At 35.0% G+C, this 6,000-nt stretch overlaps 1 long non-coding RNA gene across 1 annotated transcript in view; it reads right to left on the bottom strand.

Annotated features, from left to right (window-relative positions):
* Window positions 1–4,339: 4,339 nt before the first annotated feature.
* Window positions 4,340–6,000, bottom strand: part of LOC129497373 (uncharacterized) — a 160,430-nt gene continuing 158,769 nt past the window's right edge. The window contains exon 3 of the long non-coding RNA XR_008661919.1: window positions 4,340–5,672. This is a non-coding gene — a long non-coding RNA (uncharacterized LOC129497373). The remainder of the gene's footprint in view (window positions 5,673–6,000) is intronic.

The raw sequence follows: 6,000 nt of genomic DNA, 5'->3' as shown, positions 1-6,000 counted from the left end.
GATTTTCTATTTGTCCTTAGTGTTCAGTAATTTTACAATTTGTGTAGATGGAGATTTTTGTGTTATCTTACTTAGGGTTTTTTGAGCTTTATGGATGTGTAGATTTATGTTTTATATTAATTTTGTGAAATCTTCATTCATTATTTCTTCAAGTATTTTTCCTGCCTCTCTTCTAGATTCTCACTACATATTAGTACATTTTATCTTGTCTCATAGGTTTCTAAGGTTCTGTTTTTATTTCTTCAATATCTTTTCTTCTTTATTCTTTAGGTTGGCTAGTTCCTTTGATCTATCTTCAAGTTCACTGATTCTTTCTTCTGCCATCTTAAATCTACCCATTTAGTTAAGTTTTTATTTCAGCTACTGTGCTTTTAAATTCTAGAATTTTCATTGGTTCCTTTTCTACTTTTCTGTTTCAATACTGAGAATTCTTATTTGAGGATAATTATCATACTTAAACTTTTTAAGTATGTCATAAGCTCCACTTCGGAGTCTTTGTGAGTAAACATAACATTTGGGTTTCCTCAGAGTCAACTTCTATGGATCTTTTTCTCTTGGGTATAAGTCACATTTTCCTATTTCTTTGAATATCCCACAATATTTTTTGAAAACTGATATTTTATATCATATATTGTAACACCTCCGGGTTTTTTCCCCATAAGGTAACTATTGGTTATAGAAATTTACCTAGACTTAATTTGCAGAATCTGTCTCCATGAAATTTGCAGCCCCTGATATCTCTGCTGTTTTTTATTTTTAAATTATTTTATTTTTCTGTCTGACTTCCTATAAGTGCCCTGAGTCTGCATGGCTTACTAGCAAGTCAATGATTCACAAGAGGTTGTGCTCAAGAACTTTGAGCCTATAAGGCTAACACCCTCTACTGATAGATCTGTGTGTGTGTTGAGGTAAGCATTTAAAGTTCAGGCAGCTTTCAAGTCTCCCTGAGCTTTTGCTTTACTCTGGACCTTCCTGGGTGTCCTGTAACCATGAGCATAGCTTCCCATTAGGCCAGAGAGGTAAGGAGAGCTTATCTCACCCGTCCGTCTATGATTCTCTCATTTCTATCATCTCTTCGTTAAGGTTTTGGCTAGTCTTTCACTTGCCATAACTGGGGCTCAAACTCAGTTTAACGAAGCTATGGGAATTCCCCATTCACTTCCTATCACATATGCTACTTTTACTGTTAATGCTGCCAACAATGGGTTTTGACTCTCCAGCCCAAATCAAGTCAGCTTGTTTTAACAGTGAAGCTTCAGGCTTTCTGGTTTTCATAAGGTATCATGCCCTGGTAAGGCTACTTTACTAACCAAGTTTTTGGAGGGGGTATGCAGGAGGAACAGTTACAAGCAAGAAGGCTGAGGATTGTCTGCAGACTTCCACTTTTCTCATCCAAATTTCTAGCAGTTTTTCATGAATAAACACTCTCAATTTCTTGTTTTTTTCTCTGGTGATTTGCAGAGCACTGAAACAGTTGTTTTTGATCAGTTTTTTTTTTTTCCCATTTTATACTGTTTTTTTCAGAAAAAGATTTGTTGGACTCCCCATTTTGCTATAATGGAGTCCTGCCTCTGAATAAAATATTTAAGTCAATTGTTTCAACATGTATCAACAGTGTTGTTGTTTTTTTCCCCCTATTCACCCTGTTTACTTTTCCTCAACAGATTTTTAACATTTTTTTGCCAAAAAAAATAATTTTATGCTTATTTTGCTTTTTCATGGCTTTACTCTAATGATGGGAATAGTCTCTTAAAGATGATTATGAAAGTATTATGACTTATGTTTCCTTTGTCTGTTTCTGACACTTTTCCTTATATCTTTATATTCACATAAAATATACAATGGTGCTGGGATGTCTGGAACTCAGAGGTATTAACCATTTGTTGTTTACTTCTTTTGTCTAAGAAAATCATGAACATAAATGATTATTGTATGCCAAATTTAAGCTGCACACTTTGACATGTGATTTCTTCAGTATTATAGTCTATTAATTAAAGCCCTGTGTATACTGAAATAAATTTCACATGATTTGAAAACAACCTCCACCAAAAATAAAGACATGAAAATTTCTACAACATTATTAACCACTAGAGAAATATAAATACCATAGTGAAATACTACTGAATATCTGCTGGAGTACAAATCTGTGAAGCAACTGGAATTCTCACACATATCTAGTAGGAATTTAAAATGATATGACATGACCACTTTGGAAAATGGTTTGGCAGTATCTTATGGTTAAACATATTATTATCATGTCACCCACTCTTAGGTATATGCCCATAAGAAGTAAAAGCTATGTCCATACAAAAACTACTACAGCAATGTTTATAACATGTTTATTCATAATAATTTCAAACTGATAACAATCCAAAAATTTGTGACTTTTCATTAAGTAGTATTCCATTGTGTGTGTGTGTGTGTGTGTGTGTATCACAATTTGTTTATTCTCTTATTGGCAAACCATTGTACAATTATATGAAGGAGTCTGAAAAACACAATGCAGAGCAAAAAAAAAGCCAGATACAAAAGACTATATACTATGGGATTCTAATTATATGAAATTCTAGAATAATAATTTAAAAAAACCCTATAGTGACAGAATGGATAGCAAGTGTACCTGGGCATGAGGAGAGGAGGATTATCTGCAAAGGAGCATAAAGGAAATTTGAGGGATGAAGAAAATGGAAATGTTGTATATCTTGATTACGGTAGTGGTTATCAGGTCTATATATTTATCAGTAATCATCGAACTATCCCCTTTAATATGGTTGCATTTTAGTATATGTAAACTGTATCTCAATAATTAGGTGCATAAAGTACTCAGTGTAGATGCTAGCACCTGGTAAGCACTTCACAAATGTACTGATGTTTGTGGTGAAATAACATTAGGATGTCAGAGACTCATTCTTCTTCTTGCTTGAAGAACTGGAATTGCAAATTCTCCAGTGTTTTCCCCGTCCGTTGAATATGAAGAACCAGGCTATAGGGGTACTGATTCCACAAGGAAATGGCAGGCAGGTAGAAACTTAACAAGGATTACATTATGGCATATTTTTGTTGTTGCTGCTGCTTTTGCATTTAAAAAAAAATTTGTATTTAAATGTAATTTAGTTAACATACAGTGTATTATTAGTTTCAGGGGTAGAATTTAGTGATTCAATGGTTGCATATAATCCAGTGCCTTCCTTAATGTCCATCACCCAATTACCCAATCCCCCCCCCACCTCCCCTGAAGCAAGCCTCAGTTTGCTCCCTATAGTTAAGTCTCTTACAGTTTGCCTCCCTCCCTGGTTTTATCTTATTTTATTTTTCTTCCCTTCTCGTATGTTCATCCGTTATTTTCTTAAATTCCACGTGTGAGTGAAATCATACGGTATTTGTCTTTCCCTGACTGACTTATTTCACTTAGCATAATACCCTCTAGTTCCAACCACATCATTGCAAATTGCAAGACTTCATTCTTTTTGATGGCTGAGTATTCTTCTTTAACCATTCATCTGTTGATGGATGGACACCTGGGCTTTTTCCATAGTTTGGCTATTGTGGACATTGCTGCTATAAACATTGGGGTGCAGGTATCCTTCCGAATCACTATGTTTGTATCCCTTGGATAAATACATAATAGTACAATTACTGGGCCACAGAGTAGTTCTACTTTAAGCTTTTTGAGGAATCTTCATACTATTTTCCAGAGTAGCTGTACCAGTTTTCATTCCCACCAACAGGTTAAGAGGATTCCCCTTTCTCTGCATCCTCACCAATATCTATCATTTCCTGAGTTGTTAATTTTAGCCATTCTGGTTGGTGTGAGTTGGTAGCTCATTGTGGTTTTGATTTGTATTTCCCTGATACCAAAAAATGTTGAATATTTTTTCATGTATTTTGTTTGTTTAGTTTTGCCCTTGTGTTTTTGCTAAATTGGTGATGTTTCTTAGACATATCTTCAGAAAGAAGATATTATGGTCAGTGGAAAGTATGATAGCTTGGGCTCTAGTCTGTCTCTAGAATCCTGCCCAAATTCATGAACTCTGAGTTTCATTTTTGAAAAAAGTGGATTGAGTTTTATGATCCCTAAGATCTCTTCCAATTTAAAACTTCCAAGTTTCTATGAACACACACATTTGTTGCAAATAATATCTGCAAAAGTAATTCAACTTTCACATTTCTGAATCTCTCTCTTTTAGTGCATTGTATTTCTGGACTCTCTCTGCTATACTCCTTTTTTCTACAATTAAAATTTTAATTATGTCCCACTTCCTCAGAGTGTTGCTAGGCAATAGGAAAGAATTTATTGATCTATTACTACCTAAAAAATCACTTCAAAACTTAGTGGCTTAAAACAACAACATTTATTTTGCTCATGAATCTGCAGCTTTAGGGCTCAGCAGGGACAGCTCATCTCTGTCTCACTTGGCAGCAGCTGGGGCAGCTTAAAGGCTGGAATTCTCTGAAGGATCTTCATTCACATGCCTGGTGCCTAGACTAGGAAGTCTCAGACAGCTGAAGGCTGAAACAGCTAGAGCCCAAGCATCTTTACGTCCATGTTTTTTTTCTCCACATGGCCTTTCCAGCATGGTAGCTTCAGAGTACCTGAATTTCTTACATGTTGGCTCAGGATTCCAAATATGCATACAGAGAGAGAGAGAGAGACAATGAGTTTTAGGCAAAAGCTGTGTTGCCTTCCCTACCCGTTTGAAAAGCCACACAGTGTCAGTTCTGCCTAATTGTGCTCATTTAAAGTGAGTCACTAAGGCTGCCCTATATTCAAGGAAAGGAGAATTAAATTCCACTGTTTGATGGTAAGAGTATTAAAGAATTTAAGGACAAGTTTTAAAATTATGGCCAACTAGTTTGAATTAAGACGTTTATGAGTGATAAATAGCTGAGGAGATTTCCCTTTCATCTTCCATTGGCACATCAAGATCACTACTGTCCTCAGAGGGATGGTGCTTTAGGCATTATGATGGCCCATGGTGGAAGGGAGAACACTTGGAACCCCTAAGTCACAACAAAAAACTATTCCTAGTGCACCCTTCAGAAGTCAACTGGGAGGAATGGTTTGGTAATCTCAGTTCTGCTTGCAGCTGGAAAGGCAAGGCAAGCTGTCGACTATGTTTTACCTCAGTAGAGGGTCAAAGAAACACATATTTCATGCAAACTCTATCAACAAAAAAATATACTGAGTAGCAGATGAAGAGTTTTAAGTGTAGCACCTCATAGAGGGTAAAAACTGCTCATTCTGTGACTAAAACCAAATAAATAGAGGAGATGTCTGGGTAAATACAGCATATTTATGGCATAGATCCAATAGTGACGGTAGATCTTAAAGAAAGAATAGGATTTTTAACTCCTCACCCCATGCCCAGTGAATTTGCAGAACTCCTCAGACTTCTGTGCCAGAGTACTGGAGGGGAGAAAGTCTTCATCCCCCAGCATCTGACACAGTTGCTGTTTTGTTTATCACCAAGGAAAATATTTTTAATTTTAATTTCTAATTAGAAATATTCATGTGATATTTGCATTCTATGACATAGTTATCAGTTTATTTAAAAATAAAATAAATATGATTTTACCCAAAATTTCATAGGTGAAATTGATGCCTGAGAAGTTGATCCATGGTCTAGTCTGAGAGTATTTCTTAAGCCACTTTCAGGTACTGTAAGCTCCATCTGGAAATAAAATTTTAAAGTTTGAGAGAATACGTTTTTATACATTCCAGCCTCACATTGACTATTTAAATTGTAAATCCTTAAGCTTTGTTTACATTCACCAAATAGAAATCAAATACTACATTAAATTATAAGGTTATTAGAATTGTAGACTTCAAAGATCTAAAGAATTCATTACATCATCTCATGTAACCTTTTGTCAGATAAAAATCTGAGTCTGAACATATATAGCAGGTTGCTTAAATTATGCAGCTATCAAATCAAGATAAATAATAAATTATAAATAATAATAATTTAAATAATAAATTATTCTTGGCCATATGTAATT

Source organism: Nyctereutes procyonoides, unplaced genomic scaffold, assembly GCF_905146905.1.
Source record: "Nyctereutes procyonoides isolate TBG_1078 unplaced genomic scaffold, NYPRO_anot_genome, whole genome shotgun sequence".
NCBI lineage: Eukaryota > Metazoa > Chordata > Mammalia > Carnivora > Canidae > Nyctereutes > Nyctereutes procyonoides.
This window is presented reverse-complemented; position numbering and strand designations above follow the sequence as displayed.